The 20,140-nt window shown below is 36.0% G+C and overlaps 1 protein-coding gene across 3 annotated transcripts in view; it reads right to left on the reverse strand.

Moving 5' to 3' along the window:
- LOC150097821 (GATA-binding factor 6-A-like) overlaps positions 1-20,140 on the reverse strand; it is a 128,890-nt gene that overhangs the window by 98,851 nt on the left and 9,899 nt on the right. The window contains exon 1 of one of the 3 annotated variants that reach the window (XM_090407459.1): positions 3,265-3,579. The exons of the other annotated variants lie outside the window; for them this stretch is intronic. The gene's annotated coding sequence lies outside the window, so the exon portion shown is untranslated. Of the gene's footprint in view, positions 1-3,264; positions 3,580-20,140 lie in introns of those variants that run through there. 3 annotated transcript variants of the gene reach the window in all.

Genomic DNA, 20,140 nt, shown 5'->3' on the forward strand with positions numbered 1-20,140 from the left:
TTGATCACTATTTTTAGTATTTTCCCATAATGTAAAGCACATCTCACTAGAAGATGTATACTGCAATGCATTATGGGTGGGGTCACTACCCAGACCGGTTTCAACCTTTTTTGAGGTCTCCTCAGCGAGTAGCTAGACCCTAAATACCAAGGTTATAGTAATACGGAGCCTTATCAACTTTATCTATAGAAGTTGCAACAAGGTGTTTTTATTTTTAATAAAAATCTCTGGAGGAGATATAAATGTAATAAAATAACTTGGTTATCCTAATATACAATATTCCCAAGTTAAAAAATTTATTACATATATACATACATATATATATATATATATATATATATATATATATATATATATATATATATATATATATATATATATATATATATATATATATATATATATATATATATATATATAAATGTGTATATATGTATATATAAATGTGTATATATGTATATATAAATGTGTATATATGTATATATATATATATATATATATATATATATATATATATATATATATATAAATGTGTATATATATATAAATGTGTATATGTATATATATATATATATATAAATGTGTATATGTATATATATATAAATGTGTATATATATATATATATATATATATATATATATGTGTATATATATATATATATATATATGTGTATATATATATATATATATATATATATATATAAATGTGTATATGTATATATATATAAATGTATATATATATATATATATATATATATATATATATATATATGGCTTATTAAATATTATTTGAGCACTTTACTTAATATCTGAACGTACAATATTTTTACTCTTCTATCATGTGAGTGACCGTGCATAAAAACAGCTGTGTATTTATACAGACATCTTAAGACTTGAAACAGTTAGCCATATCTCGGTGAAAATTCCGTACTATTGTAGAATGTACTTGTTTACGTATCAAACAAGTTTGTTAACATTAAAATATGCATAATAGGTCGTAATCCTCAGCTACCAGTTCACTGGTTGATAAAGAACTGGAGAAAGATGCTATCATTCAGTACACTTTGGAACGACTGATATCTTTAGGGGGAAAGACTTTTGCCCTACAGTTTAGCTGGAATAAGGATAACGCATCTTAAAACTAACCTTATCAGGTTTCTTACAATCACAAAAACTTTCCTAAAAAAGAAAACAGGCTGATGTACGATTGGAAATTATGAGGCTGTTTTACGAATGGATAAAAAAAGGTAATAAATGCGAAATTTGGATGAGATATTTTGACAGATAACTGAGGTGGGAAAAGGGGGAAAGAAAGGGGGGTGTCTTTGAGGATGATATCGTTTTCTGAATTCCTTCAGTGAACGATGTCCTCAAAGGTTCTATAGGGTAGTAAATCACCGGATTAAAGTAGACTAATGATATTTAGTGAGTAGTAAACATTTTTATAGGAAAATCAACAGCTTAAAAATAATTTCATTACCTGTAGTAGGTAAGGAGAGAGTATCGCTCCATTTAGAGCAAAACATCGAGGCGAAGAGTTAGAAAGTCAAGCCTCACCTGAACAACAGTACAGGAAACTTTTATTACAAACAATGCGAACTCATATATGACTTCCATTAGTCTGTGATTTTTATTTATTTTTTTTTAAATGTAACTTAGCAAAAATACAAGAAAAAATTTTAATTTTGGATTTCAGATTTCTGGTCAAAGCACCCCAATCTGTCTTAAAACCAAAATATGCGACAGTTGTGTATACTTACGGTCATGACATATAGAAGTGAAACATGGACTTTGACTAAACAATCGACTAACAAGTTGATTAAACAGAGGAAAATAGAAAGATTGTTGCTCGCTATTACCATTCTAGATAGAAAGCGTAATACTTGGGTCAGAGCTCAGACTAGGGAGAGAGATTATAACAGCCATTAAGAGATCCAAATAGCAATGGACATGTCTAATTACGAGAAGTAATACTCAAAAATGGACAAAGTCACTTAAAACTTCAGTTTTTTTCTTGGTTTTATTCGTGGACTGGTCAACGAATAAAACCAAGAAAAAGCTCAGGTTTTAAGTGACCAAATACAATACAAAAATGGACAAAGTTGATATCATCCTAGAGATGGGGAAGAATGCTACCAAAAAGAAGGTGACATTAACGAGATGTGGAACTCATTTATAAAAGCAGGTTTCCATTTTGATAATCGATGATCCTTCTTGCCGATCCTGTTCATCGTAAACAGTCACCAAATCTGCAAAATCAAAACTTGCCTTTTATAAAAGCACACCAGAACAGCAAAACATTTGGTTCGTGTCATAACAGATATGATATTTTACAGAAATGATGTCAAATCTTTGGACAATTTAATACTCCACCGCAAATATTTCATTATATTCAAATTGCATTATATTTTATTTCGGTTATATTCCGGTTCGAGTTTAAGGGTGAAGAATTGATACAATACAATCTTGATAGCCCTTTCATTATGTCCATCATTCATGTATCATTGGGCTTAAATTCGGTCTCCTTAACTTAAAGGATGATATTATTACACAAACTGTTTTCATTCCTTCAAACTTCTCTTGATTTCTCTGGACATGAAAGTTCTGCTAATTTCAACAAGATTTTCTCAGTTACTTATAAAAGCAGGTTTTCATTTTGATAATAACTGACGACCCTTCTTACTGATCCACTACACCTGTTTATCGTAAACGGCAAAATTAAGTGTTATGTTCGTTTATTTGAGTGCGTCATCCCACTAAGAGGTGACATCATAAGCTCCAAACTGTCACACAGGAGAATGGATTTACTGGGAAGAAGAAAAGTGCAGTCTCTTGTTAGAATTTCGAATAAGTCAGATTGTGAATTGGGCTGACGTGTTCACTTCGACACGAGGTTACTGTGAAGAAAGCAGAATACGATGAAGAGATATTTCTTCAACCGATCGACCATTACTCTGTCGATGAGGGAAATCCTCGTGCAAGTACGTAATGGAAACATTAAGGTTAAAGGAGAAATTAGATGCTCACAGTTCACGGCCGTTATATTTTAAACGACCATTTAGTTGTGCTTACGATCAACTCTTTAGTGCTCCATCTGTTCGAAAGAAGGCCTTGATCTACGTGCACGTTGCGCCTGAAACGGTTAAGGCCAACCGTGCGACACCTTTTTTTTTTTCAACTTCCGAGAAGCAGAAAGAAAAAAGAAAAGACAAACGAGACCTTAATACCCCTTCACAAACTTTAACCGCCATAAACTGCAACTTACCTTTAAACGCTGCAGTGTCCTTTCAGCACGACGACAATGGCGGCTCCGTCATTTTACTGCGTCTCACCAGGGGTCTTTCCATTATCGCCGCGCGGCACTCATTCCGAGAAGGATATATTCACGTCTCGTGCCGACATCCCGCGTGCTCGCAACACACACATACGCATCGACTGTCACTATACTCCGGTCAGGCGCAGACAGGTGTCAGCCCAGCGCCGTCCCTTTCGTAAGTGGGAGGGAGAAAGCGGGGGAATATAACGCTCCGTTAGCGCCACGGGGTTGGATCTTGCGGTGGTAATGCCATCACTAGAGGGTGGTCCGAGGGAGCGACTGGGCGTGTTTCGGGCGGTCGTCGGCCCAACCCCATTTCCCCACTGGTTTCGATCGGCAGGTAACTTTCGTCGGGTGGTCGGCGTCCGTGTGGCGCCGTCAACATTTCCCCCTTTTTCTCCTCCGTAGATAAGCGACTGCTTTGGCAAGTAATCACTCAAGTTGACTGCCTGTTGTCTTGATAATGACATCGAACTCGTAGTAAATAATCGGAAGGCACGTAATTGTCACGAGAGCATGGAAAGCCCCCCTCTCCCGAAAGAAGCTGGAGGTCAGGATCCCAGGTGTGGTTCGTCTGCATAATGAGAATATCATTACTGAACTGGCAGCTCGGGGTTGCTCAGTCGCTAATTCTAACGACGCAATGCCGCTAACTAGGAAATCACTCGTTACACTCAGACGCATGAAATGACGTCATAATTTGCATGTGTTTGCTTCTGCTCTGTGCGATGCAACGCGTCACACAGAGCAGAGGTTTTGGGGAAGGATGGCATTATAATTAACGACTGCAAAATAAATATGACTCGTAAAAAAACACTGATTTCGGACATTCTGAAAACATACGACAGTTATTATTACGATCTCAGTTGCAAGTTCTAACTTTTAAAGGAAAGAGAATGGAATCGCTTGAAATATTTCGTTTGCCTTCTTCCCCCACTTGTATTTTTGAAAATGTCCCTTCGCTCATGTTCTAATTGCGTGGGTTGCGAAAAAGACAATTAATTATAAGAATAATTAATTAATTAGGGCTCGAAGTGCTTTTATGAAAGATTCAGGTGGAAGACCATCTTCATCGCCGCTTTTATTCTTTTAATTTTATCTTATAATAAAGCCCCCCTACATTCATGATAAACCAGTGGTATATTTTCTGATGGAAACATTCTTTTCTTAATAAAATCTTCTTTTTGGTGTTGCCTTTGCGAACCTCTTAATTTTAATTCTTCGCATGTTATTTTCTGATTGATGATAGTTTATAGAATACAACTAAGATGTTCCTTAATCCCAAATGCATAAAAAAATTTTCTTTCGCAGATAATTGCATTATTATTTTATTTTATTTTTAACCAAGTAAGTAAATATACCAATTTCCAATGGTCGGCTGGTTTTGTTTCAAGGGTCCTTAAGGATATTGACAGAAGAAAATTGAAATACTTGGACCCATTGAAATGATGGAAGGAGGGCTTCCCAGAACAGCAATAGAAGGAAAGTCCCTGGTAAAAGAGGAAGGGGTAGACCGTCAATGAAATGGATGGATGGATGGATGGATGGTGTGTGTGGAGTGACTGATCTTCAGAGAGCTGAAGCCTTCAGAAAAGCATACAGCAGGACTATATGGCGAGGCCTGGTGTGGAACATCGTCGAGCATCGGAGTGAGCATACGGCATCTTGATGTCCAATGAACAGATGGACGGACTGATTTTACAGTCTGTTACTTGAAAAACAAAGCGCATCACTAAGTGCATATCCGGATTCAAATGCCGTCTAATCGAAGAAACCTTAGTAGAATTTCTTAAGGCAAAGCTAGATTCGATACTCTTGCACAAGGTTTTTGTTTAGTTTTATGAAAACTCGGTTTAAACCAAGCAACCTGTGAACACGTGCATTGGATATACTCGTCTTATGGTTTGTTGGTCCCTTAATTCTAAACAATCCAACCGAAGTGGTATCTTGACTAAGAAAGAGAATATAATTAATAATTAATAATAATAATTTTCAAGGAAATATTTTATCATCTCTATTACTGAATGAATATTTCTCTGTTTTTTTTTTTGTTTGTTTGTTTTGCTATTTTAAATAGAGTTTCATATTCTGGGACTAAGAAGTATTAATTGTGAAGCCTGTCTATGAGTTAAATAGCTTATAATGCGCTGATATCCGCTATTTAATCCTACACATATTTGTTCTTAAGTTAGTCAATTATTTCCACTGTAGCTGGATAAGAAGAAATCTTTCGGTTGAAGGGGGAAAAAATGAGTTCAAATCGTGTCTGAGATGCTTTTCTTTCAACTGAAGGCTAGTTGGACTTATACAGAGATGGAAGGGTTCTGGTTTGATCTGAAGTACGGCCTAAGCTTTGGGGCCAGTGGATCACGTTAATAGCACGTGTTCGTCTAAAGGGGTGTGATTGAAAACTCGTATCAAAACTCTCCCACTTTCCTATTAAGACTGGCGAACTCACCTGCAATGGAAAAATCCTTATGAAGATTCCTTCAGTCCGGGGAGAAAGAGAGAGAGAGAGAGAGAGAGAGAGAGAGAGAGAGAGAGAGACGCTGAAATGTTTCCACGTGAAGGGCAAATGTTATGTCTCTCACAACTAACACTGTGGGTAAGGGGAGGAGAGTCTTGGTTCCTCTTCTTCTAACTATGGCAAAACAAACTATTCTGAGAATATGAATTTATAGACGATCCTTAGTTGCTTCGTCTCGATAAAGCAAGCAGCGCTAATACTGAGTTACAAGAAATCAGTCGGTAAAGATAATTTGGTGACACACTTTCTTTGCTTATTATATTAAAATTCTCAACAGAAATAAATAATAACTTACTAAATATAAAGTTAATAAATTAATATTACAGAGTTATTAACTTTAATTTCTCAGTAGAAATAAAAATTAACAACTTAATAAATATGGGCTTTAATAAAAATGTGCAGATTAATAACTAGCTTCTCCCACTCTGGGTCAGAAAATCGGCGGCTGAATGAGCTCTCTTCGTAGTCAAAGGAAGGAAGAGTTGCTCAGAGAGGCAACACGACTCTGCGCATAACTCACTTCAAATAAAAGAATAACCATTAGGTTTGTATGTCTGTAAATAAATATGTAGGCCATGGATAGGTCGAGAAGGTTACCCAAAAAATCTCGTACCTCCCTCGCATTCATCCTTCGTCGAAATGACGCGACCTTTGACCATTCCGAATAATATGAGCTCTATTTATGACTTGTATAAATCGTAACGTGCATATTTCGGATGCCACCATCTCGGAGCATAACGTGACCTACATGTAAAACACAGCCGACGACGCATGCGCAAGCGTTGTGCTCGTGATTTACCGCTGTCATGCATTCATTCCATTTTGTACTTAACGTTAATAAGCAACGAGAGAAAGAAGAGATTATAAATCAAACAACGACAACAACAACAACAGCGAAGGGGGAAAAAAAAGATGAAAGTGATCGGAAGAGGATGCCAAAGGCGTCCGGAGGGAGATAGAGACGGAAGGGGGGGGAAGGAAGGGAATTCTCTCGAGTGACTACTCTAAGGGTAGAGCTAATTGACCCTGAGAGAGTTCTCCGTTTATTGGCCGTATGTATGCGGGTTCCATAGCATTTGGCAGCGCGAGTAAAAGGCCACTTGAACGTGTTACTATGCCGCTCACGCTGTACAGACATCCCCCTGCTCTTTTTCCCTCCTCGGTCTCCCGGCTACGGGACACACAACTTCTGCGTGACACAAGCTAAGTGGATTTTCGTGTCCGTCTCTCCTCCGACGCCGCTCTGGGCAAGCAAGGTCCTAGCCGGCAGCTGCCCTACAAAACACCGCCTGGCCACTCTGGGCAGCCAGGCGTCTCCGGAATGGCCGCGCTAAATGGGTAATACCCCTCGGTTTACCCCCTCTCGAGAGAGGAAGAAGAAGAAAAAAAAAAGAACACTACAGGGCGACGTAAACAGAGAACCCAAAGTGGCTCCAAGTTGTCCTCCAATTTTTCATTGTGTCAGGGATGGCTTTCGTCTTTCTGCCGGACCACCAACCTGCTCCGCCGTCGATGCATTCGCGACCGTCTTTCTCATGCTCCAGATAATTGGAACGGCTTTGATCTAGCGGAGTGTTAAGCTATGCAGATTGGCCACTCGACTCGCGTGCGAATTCCAACATTTTGTTTTTTCAAGGGCTGCAGTAACTGCGAAGAGATAATGAGTTTCGGACTAAGATAAAGTTTATGCTGTTTTCAGCTCATTCGTGAAGATAGAAAGAAAATTTAAGTTAAAAGAATAATTACCGATTACAACGAAGTTGCTTGAATGGGGTTGTTAATATTAGACCTACTCGAAAGACAGCTCTTGGTGGGATTTTTGGGAGTCATTTTTTTTTTTAGTTATTTTTTCCTAAAATTCAATTTATTTAATTTCTGCAAAATTAAGATAGCAACATCCCATGTATATATTTATATTTATATTTATATTTATATTTATATTTTTTTCAATGTTTAAATATTTTTCATTGATCAGCTTTCACTAATAACATCGCAGTGATTATATAAGAAATATTTAAAATGAATATTTTATAAGGAACTTTATTAATGTTTTAAGAAACTGATTTTTAAACTCGAAGAAATATTTCGTCCCCTTTAATTAAATATTCGAGGTGACGAGATTTCGCAACTCACTCCGGCAATAGCGAAGACCTCAAATATTTGCGAAGGCAGAAGCAGCAGAACTCTCAATGAGAAATGGACGATGGAAACAACTCGTTGGCTTTAGCACAAAATGAAGAAATTCTTTAACAAAATCAGGAAGAAACATTCAGAGTGGTCCGGCACGTAGAGCACGTGGGCTGTCCCTCGGACCATCTACGCTTGGTTCGAAATTGTAAGTAGAGCGCTGATAGGACTTGAGATCAAATTAAATCCAAGGGACAACCTCGAAGCCTGCTCGGGAATTTAGGATTAACATCACTCTTCAGGAGAGAGAGAAGGTTGAAATCTAGTATTTGAAAGGAGGCTTCTTTCTGTCCTCGGCGGAGAGGAAGGCTCGATATCGTAAATTGGTGTTCCTTTAACGAAATGTTAAAATAAATATTTCGATCTGTGGATGAAAAAGTTTCCTCCTCTGCTGAACAAAACGCAGATTTCCCAGAATCCCACCCTCACTTCGCCGCCATCTTCTCTCCTCTTGAAATAAGCGTATTCAGCGATTTCATCTCGCGTCGTTTTCCTTGAAGACAAACGTAAATTCAAATTCTGTCTTCAGCTGAAAGAATGTCCCGTTTCGGGCTAAGCAATGGGATCAGTCTCAAGCTGGGACGAAAATCAAATTTTTCCCCACTTTTTTTTTTCTTTCGTAAAACTAAACCAACTTTTGAAACGATTCACCGAGGAATGGTATCTTCTACCTGGTTGTCATTGTAAATCCAACACTAAAATAAAAACGCCCACCTCTTAATTCGACATCATCTCCACGCAATGTGCCCAGAGATAATAGTGTTGCTGTTGGAGCAATGGTTATGGAAATTTCATTATTGTTTTATATTTTATTATTATTATTTTGATTATTAATGATAATATAATGTTATGAATCGATAATTATTTTGATTACACTACATATTCTGTTAATAAATTTTTTCTGCTTAAATGTGGATTATCTGACTGCTCTAATTCGAATGATTTGCATACGCAAATGACTCAGATAAAAATTATAGATACGACTGTACGTACAAAATTGTAACTTTAAGATGATTTTTCTCCTAAATTTAAATAACTGCTTCCGGTCTTTGCAAAGGTTAATGTCTTTTATTTTATTATTATTTAAATATATTTTATTGGCATACGGTAAACAATTTCTCCGCTTAATATGAATGTCTTTCGTGTTAGTATTGAATGGATAAATGCACTAACCTAATGAAAGTCGCTCATCACTTTGCAGGCTAATAGTGCAAGTACACAGAAGATAACTTTGTGCATACGACACTCAGCTGTTCTATTGGAAGTCATGAGTACGCAGGACAGTTAACAGCATTTCACAGAGCTGTGTCTCATAGTCCTTTAATTCACCGAACCGAGGTCGTAGACAATAGAAATCGTTCTGCGGAGAGGCTAATTATGCTCCGTACTTTTGCATTCCGATGGATCTGTTTTGGGTATTCCAACGATGAAGTTGGAAGTGTAATGGTGTGGGGTTCTTCATCGTGGTATGTGTTACATCATTTGGTCGTAACACCCAGAATCACGACTCCCTGATTCTGTGAGTATATCAGTGTTCTGGATAACTGTGGGGGTCGTATATTTGGAAACTTTTTTGGTTTGACCTTTCCAACACGATAATTTTTGTCAGTAAAAAAGTTTTTCTTTCTTCTTCGCAAGCCCTGTCTCACCAAGGTCAGCGATATTTCGCTGAAACGAAAGCTTTTATTTGAAAGTAAAGTCGTTTTCGAAAGTGTGAAACTTTATTTCTAATCTGCCAAACTGTCATCTAGTAGCTTCGTAAGTCATGAAAGAACCGAAGTCTTGTTCGCTGAAGCGCTTTCATATTTTTATTATTTTATTATTATTTTTTTTTTTTTTTTTACTAAAGCGATATCGGAATGCAAAACGGTTTACACTGTGGTCGCCTAATAGCTTATCACCATTTCCTTTACACTTGCATGTTCGCTTTTATAAATCAGAGACCTCTAGTGATGGGTTTATAAAACTTCACACCGATTGAAGAAAAGTAAAGAATGAATGTAACATCTCGTTTGCAAATGTTTGAGAAAAAAAGGAAAAAAATTAAATTATGTATAAAAATATATTTATTTCATATAAAACATGAAAGTTCTTAATATTACGCCTTCTAATATTTTTTTTTTCCAAAATATTTTTACAAAAAGCACAAAAATATACGCAACAGTTTTTATTAGTTAGCGTAATATGTATTAAATTTTTGCAATTTTAAAATAAAACGTGCGTTTTAGCGTTATGTTATGCGCTGCAGAGTTCTTTCGAATAAATTTTATTGCAAAGGTGTGATAAAGTACGCAGCAAATATTGCAGTTTTGTATATTCAGTGAATGTGCAAGAGCGCGTGAGGAAATTTACTCTTCACATTTTGAGTGGTTGTGGAGTTCAGCCCATCGTGAGTGTTCTTTTGACAGTTGTGGGTGGTCCTTTATTGTAGCGCATGGAACAATCAACACAGAGAGATGTTATTCACATTCTCGACAATTCTATGGGAACGTTATCGAATACCCACATAATTACGTAACTCGTCGTGTCTCAGAGCCATGCGAAGGAGGCAGTGCACCGAGAGCGTTTTCTCCTAATCCTACAAGCTTCTCTTTTGAGTGCTTATTGCATTTTATCTTGCAATCCACAAAAGCTTTTGATATTGATTTGATATGGCCGAATTCCCTCCACACACAATTATTTTTTCTTCTTCTCTGAGAAGCAGCTATTTATGTAAATATTTAATGCAATGTTTTTGACAGAAAAAGTTATTCTATCCCTAAAATTATTCATAAATCTCTTATTACAATCTTCATTAGAACACATAAATATTTCAATTTTTTTTTCTTTCTGTTTTGCATACGGTCAGACTTTGTCCTTACCGTTTGTTGTGCAACAACTCCTCTCTTTTTCAAATATCGCATTTCAAAAACAAAAAGTTATTATTTTTTAATGAAGTATTTATTTATTTGCAATTTTATTTAGTTTATCCTCATCAGAGGAGTGCACAGAAAATTTCAAACTAGGACGTTTGATTTTGGGATATCGCTAATAATTATAATCATAGCAACAATTCTGTCCCCGAGCCCCACGTACTTTTGAAATGCCCTAATCATGCTGCACGATCTACGGCAACGTGCTTTAAACCGATCAGCACAGAGTCCCAATCTAGAGCACCTTTGGGAAGAGTGTCGACTGAAGACTAGAACTTCGCGTCTACCTCTATTACAGGAACGGACTCCAATTTTTGAGAGGAATGGGCCAAAATATTTATATTTTGTGTAATTTATATATCCACTCAAGTGAATGGCATCTCAAGGACAGACCCCGAAGACAAGTTTTGGGGAAAATAAAGTGCTTATAAAACACCGACGTGTGAGAATAATTTCGGCAGCGTTATTCAGAAGCTCCAAAGGGACGACGAAGTAAAATGAATTCAGCGATCTGTTGGTGGGGTTATTTTGTGAACGTGAATTTTGTAGACATCAGATTTGAATGTGGGATAGAAATGTCCTGCACCGAGTATTTTGCTGGTCATGTCCTGAAAAACGTTTAAAACGCTGCCATATTTTCCACGTAAAATTACCAGAAAGGTGAAAAGGAGACAGTTTCGCCTCAGCTGATCGGTGATGTTCTCTTTTAACCGTTTCTTGCAATTCGGCGAGTGGAAATCCTCGTTCAAGGATAGTTCCTTAGAATCTCTTCGGATTCCTTACAGAATTTTTATTGTTTTTACCAACAGTCCCTGAAGCACAATCGTCTTTTCCGAAATATGGGGGAGGGAGGGAGCAGTGATTCCCTTGTATTTAATTCCGAATGATCCTGTTTAATCCCAGTGATTCGATCTGTAAGATGGTCAAGATAAGAACAGATTAAATAAGAAAAGGGAAATACTTGACATCTTAGAAATAAGGAGGGATTGAAGTCTTTAGTGGAGCAGTTTGTGCGCTATTTTTAAAATTGTATTAAATCGCTGTCGTAGGTATCTTTTTTCTATGCGTTTTTCAGATATGGAATGCAAACGATGAGTTGTAATTAATTACGCTATTATATTTGAGGACAGCATTTCTGATTACTCGATAGTTGAAGTAATTGTCGGCAATGATTTTTTTTAGTGTTTTTAGTTCACCAAACAGGACAATATCGAATTTTTCCGGCTCTGCTCGCTACTGTTTTAATTATGATTTTTTAACTTTTTTTTTCCTTTCTGGAATTGGATTTGAAAGCCACTATAGTGGGGTAACATTAAGCATGACAAGCACAAAGCATGACGTTCATCTTAATCGTCAGACTTTTTAAGAATACCTGCGGAGGAATTATCACAGTAAAATGGTATTTTATTGATCCAAACAATCCCATTTAGAAAACGCATTCTCAGGAATTCAGTGGTTAAAAGTTATTTAAACATCATTCAGTTCACTTTCTGGTCTAAAGAATAATCCCCCCCCCCCCCAGTGATTCATTAAAGTAATTCTCACATCTTCTTGACTTCTGAAGAGGCGTTTAATGATTTGATACTCACAGTTATGAAGAGCAGAGATTAACATTTTTGCGCGCAACCAGATTCCTATACCTAATTGAAGGATGGGTCTTTTACTTCGGGAATTTTTTATCTCTAATCGGCAGCCATTAAGAACAAAACATCGCAAATCAAATAGAAAGCAATTTTTAGAAATAATTTAAGTTATGTTGAATAACGCAAGATTTTACAACAGGGAAAGCTCAATAACAGCACACACAATTTTAGCGACTTTATTATTATTATTATTATTATTTTTATTAATTGTGGGATTAACTCAACGAATTAGTAACTCGAAAAAAGAAAACTTCAGCACAAGATTTTATTCCAAAAAGTTTCGGTCGGGCACAAACCAAGAGGAACTAGCAGACTCTTTCAACGATGCCTTCACAAACAACATCACGCAACTCAAAAAAGACAAACTACCAACGATCCACAAAATACTACCGACACAAAGTCAACAACAAACGATGTATTTTCCACCCCTAACAAAACAGTAACTGAAAGAAGTACTCAACCAACTAAAACCAAAGACCACTCCAGGAATAGACAAAATAAGACTCACAGACCTTGTAACACACTTTGAACAAATAACTCCAATACTTTTCAGACTCGTGAACATAATAATCAACACCGGCATTATTCCACAACAACTAAAAACTGCAGTAATTACGTCAATATACAAACACGGCAAAAGAAACGATATTCAGATCAACAGCTACCCTACCAGTCATCTCAAAAATTCTAGAAAATATAACGCACACCAGACTACAGAACTATTTACAGAAGTACAACATCATCTCACAGAACGAATACGGCTTTCAGAAAACAAAACCCACCATCACTTTATTAGAAGACATCGCCGACACAACAAACAAAGCTCTCGACAAAAACAAGTACGCCGTCCTTATACTGCTTGACTTAACCAAAGCATTTGACACACTTGAACATGACATACTACTCACCAAACTATACTCAATAGCTATAAGAGGAACACTGCACACATGGTTCAGGAACTACCTGTCAAACAGAACATAAGTAATAAAAATAGGTACATGTCACAGTCGGGGTATACAAACAAAACACCGTGTGTCTCAAGGTGTCATATTATCACCCACATTATTCAACATATACATTAATGCTGTTCATAAATGGCCATAAGAAGTCAAATATTTCAGTACGCAGATGACACCGCACTACTAGCAATCCACACAGACATAAACACGGCTCTCTGCAAAGCACAACAAGACCGAAATGAAATCACAACATACTTCCACCAAAACGCAATTCTAATCAACGGCAGCAAAACACAGATGCTGATAATACACAACCCAAGAATCATACGCCCCGCATCACTATCGATACATTGTCACACATATCGCTACCTTGATCTCTATATAGATTGCCACCTTAAATGGATAAAACATATAGAATACCTACATACCAAACTCCGGATCATCGCAGCAAAACTCTTCCAAGTAAAAGACATTATTCCATCCAACATAAAAAAACTCCTATATCACTGTACCTGCGAATCCCTACTCAGATACGGAATAAGAGTCTATGCAAACACATCAGACAGCCACCTAACAAAATTAGAAACATAGCAGAAGAAAATTGTGTCAACTGTGATTTGGACACCTTACACGCAACAACCAATATCCGACAAGCACTTGGAGACACACAGAATTCTGAGCATTAAAAACCTGAAACACTACATGACATTAACAAGGAATTACTTCAACATCACCTATCGAAACAATAGAGACACATATCGTATAACACGACCCACAACAACTCTCTACATCCCCACACCCTTCAACAACTCAAACGGTTCTTTTCTGAGATCATATGAAGATACCCACGCAACTCAACAACCTGCCAAGAAAGTTAAAACACGTAGATAACTAGAGAACATTAAAAAACGAACTCTGGAAAATATACCAACCAAGTTAATACACCAGTAACACTAATATGCACATCACAAATCACCAGCATCCAATGCCTACATTCCATACATAAACAGTAGCAACTACATAAATAGCGAAGCCAAAATCTCACTCTCTTCACAAAAGCTAACCCAAGCTTCGAAGTAGGTGGGATTAACTCGTCTCACTGAACCGCACGCAATCCTTATAACCAAAGAAGCAGATTATGTAATAAAACAGTAAAGTACGCAACAATAAAGAAGATACTGATTATTATGTGATAATATCATTAATATAATACTCTTATGTAACATGAAAAAATAATGTAATAAATTATTCTTATTATTAAAAAATTATGTAAATCATGAGTTTACATTGTATGTTTGTGAGAAATAGGAAATATAATATTTTAATTGCACACGCGTGAATACTGTTGTATAATCACTCTTTCTCAAACTTGAAAAAAAAAAGTAAACCACATGTAATATTATATAACTTGTTTTACTCTGAACTATATAATTGCAAATTATTACTGCGATTGTTATTTTAAAAGATAGCAAAAAAACTATGTTATCATCATTATTATTGAAATCTCATTATGTGCAGCACTTAGTGCTGAACCTTGTAAAATAATATACCGAATGTTACTCAAGATGATCATTGTATATATGTAAATATTTGAGAGATCAATAAAGAAAAATAAAATAAAATAACAGTATTATTATTATTATTATTATTATTATTATTTTGCTTCGTTTATATATAATATGTTTGTGAAGTGAGTTATGGACCATAAAATCTGCAGAAGAAAAAATAACAGAAACTGGAGGAAAAATGAAATTCCCCCAAAATACAGCAGATTATGAGAAATTTCTTTGTTTTCTGGAAAAAACAAAAGGAAACAGAGGTGTACCTAAGGAATTAAAAATAGAAGCGGACTGAACATTTTAAAAGAATGGATAGTTCAAGGTTATCCAAAAATAGATCCTTCAAAACTACCATCCAAGACGCGAAAGTCAGGGACGACCAAACGAGATGGGAACAGATGTTTGGACCTAAATCCATGAAAGGACGATGATGATGATAGTAGAAGAACGTTTTTCGTACTATAATACTTGGCACATTAAGGATTATTGATCACTTGAGAGATGTTTAAAAAACTTTTCCTGATAAGAGCAAAAAATCTACGAATTTAAATATGAGGCTATCGAAAAACATTGCGGTAATTTGCAGTTCTGTATGATGCAGTTCTACGTAGATTTTAAAGATGGCGTAAAAGTTAGGAACACAGACTCGATCGTCGATGAGACTAATGGGTATAAGAATCAGGGGTATTCTGAGGTTCGTTCATTGCTTCTTGCTTGTGTGTGTTGTCATCATAAACCTTATGTCGGAAAGTAACGACGCAGATCCCTTAAATAACTGAGATCCGACGGTTGTTAAAAGAAACTGGAATTGCGATTTACATCAATGGTTAAGATTCGTGTTGAAATTGGTGGAAGCAGCGAAGGTTTTACAGAAGCAAATTCTCGTGTATTTTGCGATAAAGCTAAACGCTGTTTAGCTTTATCGCAAAATTTGTTCGTGAAACCGGAGGAATTCTAATGACAACCGAAGATATTTTTCACTGCGTACCTTTCGCCACCGTAGCGCAGTCCGGTTGGAAATAGCGAATTCCATTTCCAATTTTATCATCGCCGTACAAAAGGAATCGTTACAGGGAAGACTTTTCACCCAAACGCAAATTAGCTGGTTCATACGAAAGCAGAATTGTTTTCCCTCCCATAATCGGGAATTTTTCTTCTTTTAATCTAACCAAGGATCGACAGAAATACATTTCCATCGATAATAATAAATGCATCGTAATAAAGGCGATGTCATGTTTGCTTGTATTGGATATTGTAGAGCCTTAATTAATGAATTGGTGAGTAGTTGGTTGCTTTTAATTAATTCTATAAAGTGAAAAATTGTTATTTCGAAACTTCGCTTTACCTTACTTTTGTTAACATTCAGATCTCTTCTCGTGTTCACTTTATTTTCTAGTCTTCGCATTCAGAGCTTTCCTAGACTTCGAAATATGTTCTTTCAAAACGCTATTTCAAGACTGGTAGCACCTTAGAAATTAAAAATCTTCCGACAGTGTCTTACATCGGCGATAAAAATCATCTAAATTACCACCTAAGTCATTTAACTGTTCATCTACATCAAGTTCGAGGATGTGTTTCAATTCCCGATGTGGTTAATGGAGTGGCTTAAGCAATGTTTGGTTTCGAGTTACCAGTTTGGTTAGTTAAATTGATCGTTTCTCCTCTTCGAACTAACGGAAAACTGGTTTTCAGATTATTTAGCCATTACTGCTCTACTATAATTACTATCCTTTTTATGAATAGGATTCAGATTAATTAAAAAAAAAGCTCTGCTATTCGAACTTTTGTGCACTTCTACTACCAAAGTGTCAATTTTCAAACACTTTCTTTGGTAGGCCGTGCTGAAAGAAGAAAAGTGACTCTGATATGGGAACTTCTTACGCCACACTAATCACGAATTTATAGTGAATCTGCAAAATTTGTAAATGTTCTGCTTCCGCTGTCCGTAATAATAATAATAGTTTCTATTCTGGAATAACTTCTTCCCACACGTGGTACTACCGTATCATAGTTCGACCAACCAACTTGTCCAGCATAAAAATAAAATGAAATAAAAATCTAGATGAGAGAGAGAGAGAGAGAGAGAGAGAGAGAGAGAAATAGATAAGAAAATTACTCAAGCCCTAAATCAGCACCGACAATCCTTTCGCTCTGTTTCTGAAAGGATACAAATTTACAAGAGAATCTCTTTCTGACCTAAAACAGAGCCGAAGAGCAAATCGTTGAGACATCAGTTGGTGATGAAAGAGACGGCTTAATACTACTGCTTTTCACTTTTCTCTCTCTCTCTCACTCTTAGAGCCTGCTTCTTTCTCACTCTTTCTTTCTTCTATCTACTTTCTCTCTCTTACTGTCTCTCTCTCACATATTTTTCTTTCTTTCCTCAATCTACTTCTGTCCTTCTTCACAGCCCTGCCATTTTATTCTTCCTACTCCTCTCCTCTCCCTAGTATTTTCTTCCATTTGTCTCCTTTGGTTTTGTATTTTGCCTCCTGTTGTCTATCCCCCCCCCCCTCCTCTCATGCATAAAAAAGCGTTTCATTTACTCTCACAAGCTTCAGCACAAACAAAAAAAATCCGGTGTGAACGGGAATTCCCACTTTGCGTATCGGCATTGAAATTTTGTTCAGAACATGCGAATGTTTTGAAAACGTTTCCAGTATATGAGGAAGGGGGGGGAGTCTTGTTACGGTTAAATAAAATGAAAAAATGGTTTAATCCTTTTGACGTTGGGAACGAGAACTTAGTTTTGACCTTTCGTTTGATCAAAATCTGTGTAAAGTATCTCGTGCACCCTCACGAGGTAAATCAGTAAAATTCAAATTCTTTTGTTTCTATGAATTTTCAACAGCAGTCTCACCATTAAAGATTGGAAAGCAATATTTGAAAAACATTCAACGTATCGGCCAACAGAAACGAGTTGGACATTATATTTGTCCTTAAGATTGATAAGAATCCCTGATGATATTATTATCCAGTGTTGTGGTTAGGATACCTCGCTCTAACTCAGGAGGCGCGGGTTCGATTCCAGGCGTCGGAAGAAATTCATGTCCGTTTTTTATACTTGGTTATTATCTCAAGTTTTTCAAGAGAAAATATGTAAGGACATGTGCTAATATATTATAATATATTTATTATAGCTAACTGATATATATAAGTTTATTATGTATATATATATATATATACTCATTTTCATTTATAATACTATATAATTTATTTATAGTATTATAATTTATTATACAGTATTATGTATATATATATACATAATACTATATAATAAATATATATATATATTGATACGCCTAAGTAAATTAGATTTAAAGCATTGAAATACGGTAGGTCCATCTAATTGCAGTGAAACACATTTGAATAGAAGCCATTGATATATTGTACTCGTGTGTCATGAATCGTACATCATATATGTATGTATATATATTATCCCTTTCTCTCTCTTTCAGATATTCCAATTTTTCCTTCCCCAATCAACGCAGACTGAACAGAGAATGCCCGTTGAACAGATAAAAATACCACGCGGTATGTAATGGACGGTATACACTTCCGAATCGGAATAATCAAAGGAAATGTGGTGAATGATTTGCAATTCTAATTTATTGATTACCAAATATGAATTAGCATCATCTAAATCTACGTACTTTGCAGATTATATAACCATTAAACGCATAAAAATGTAATATAAATTATAAGAAAACTGTTATTTGAAAACATTCACAAAATTAGAATAATTTTTAAAGTGGTTCAAAATATCAGAATATTCCAAATTTTGCCGACTAATTTTGAGGAGAGCATACAAATAGCATTCATTTCAGTATCTGCGGAACTGACTCGTGTGGGAGGAATCGTTAACGCGTGGATTTCAGCTAATCACTTGCTAAACATGGGTCGAATGAGTGACATATCGAAGCTAAGAAGTTTCGCACGGCGTCTCTACACAAAGAAGCTCAAACTCAACAGTTTATAGCTAAGGAATTGAAATGTTCTCAAGCAAGTGTGAGTGGAGAATTGAGACAATATTCTAATAACCGGAGATTTCAAAATAATCGCTGCAGAAGACTTCACAAGGATTTTAAATCACGTGAGTTTGTTTATGACTTCCAAGCAAAAGGGAGTGCGATGGTGTAAGCAAAGACTGTTGTGGGGTCAAGAGGACTGAAAAAGGTACTTTTTAACGATGAAAGTATGTTTTGTGTGCCATAGTGATCAAGGGATACGTGTTTGGCGTCTTAAGAAGCATTTGATAAAGAATGCATGAAACGTTCGGTGAAATTCTCAACCCCTGTCATGGTATATATGGGATTGTATGACAGCAGAGGGTCCAGGTGGGCTGTGTACTGTGTCCAAAATTTGAGTCAATTCCAAAGTGTACCAAGAAATTCTTGAGCACTTTATGTTTTCAGCATCGGAAGACTTATGTGATGGTGATTTTCTTTTTCAAGCACTATTCAGCTTCTTGTCACACTTCCAAAATCACCACTAGATGGCTCAAAGAAAGGCAAATGTAACTCACCAGATTTAAACTCCATCGAAAATTTGTGGGGAATTATGAAGTAAAATCTTCAAGAAATTGCCCAAAGAGGCAAAAATGAACTTTTTTCTGGACTGTAGACCACATGGGCATGTTTTGATTAAAAAAAAAAAGACTGTGAACCGCTAGTAAATAATACGCCCAACCGTTTACGAACTGTCGAAAAAGCTAAGGGGAATGCAACAAAGTACTAATTATCAAGTTGTTTCCCTTTGACTGTAATTTTTGTGCATTTATTTTCGCATTATTTTAACATTTTGAAGAACGTTAAGTATTATTCTAATTTTGTGAATGTTTTCAAAAAACAGTTTTCTTATAATTATTTATTACATTTTTATGTGTTTGCATGGTTATGTAATCTACAAAGTACGTGGATTTAGATTATGTTAATTCATATTTGGATAATTATTTTCTACGCAATAAATTAGAACTGCAGATCATTCAACGCATTTTCTTTGATTATTCTAATTTTTTCATTCAGAGGTGAAGTGCCTA

The sequence above is a fragment of the Typopeltis vanoorti genome, chromosome 17 (assembly GCF_054136105.1).
Source record: "Typopeltis vanoorti isolate ZY-2024b chromosome 17, IOZ_Tvanoo_1.0, whole genome shotgun sequence".
Classification (NCBI taxonomy): domain Eukaryota; kingdom Metazoa; phylum Arthropoda; class Arachnida; order Uropygi; family Thelyphonidae; genus Typopeltis; species Typopeltis vanoorti.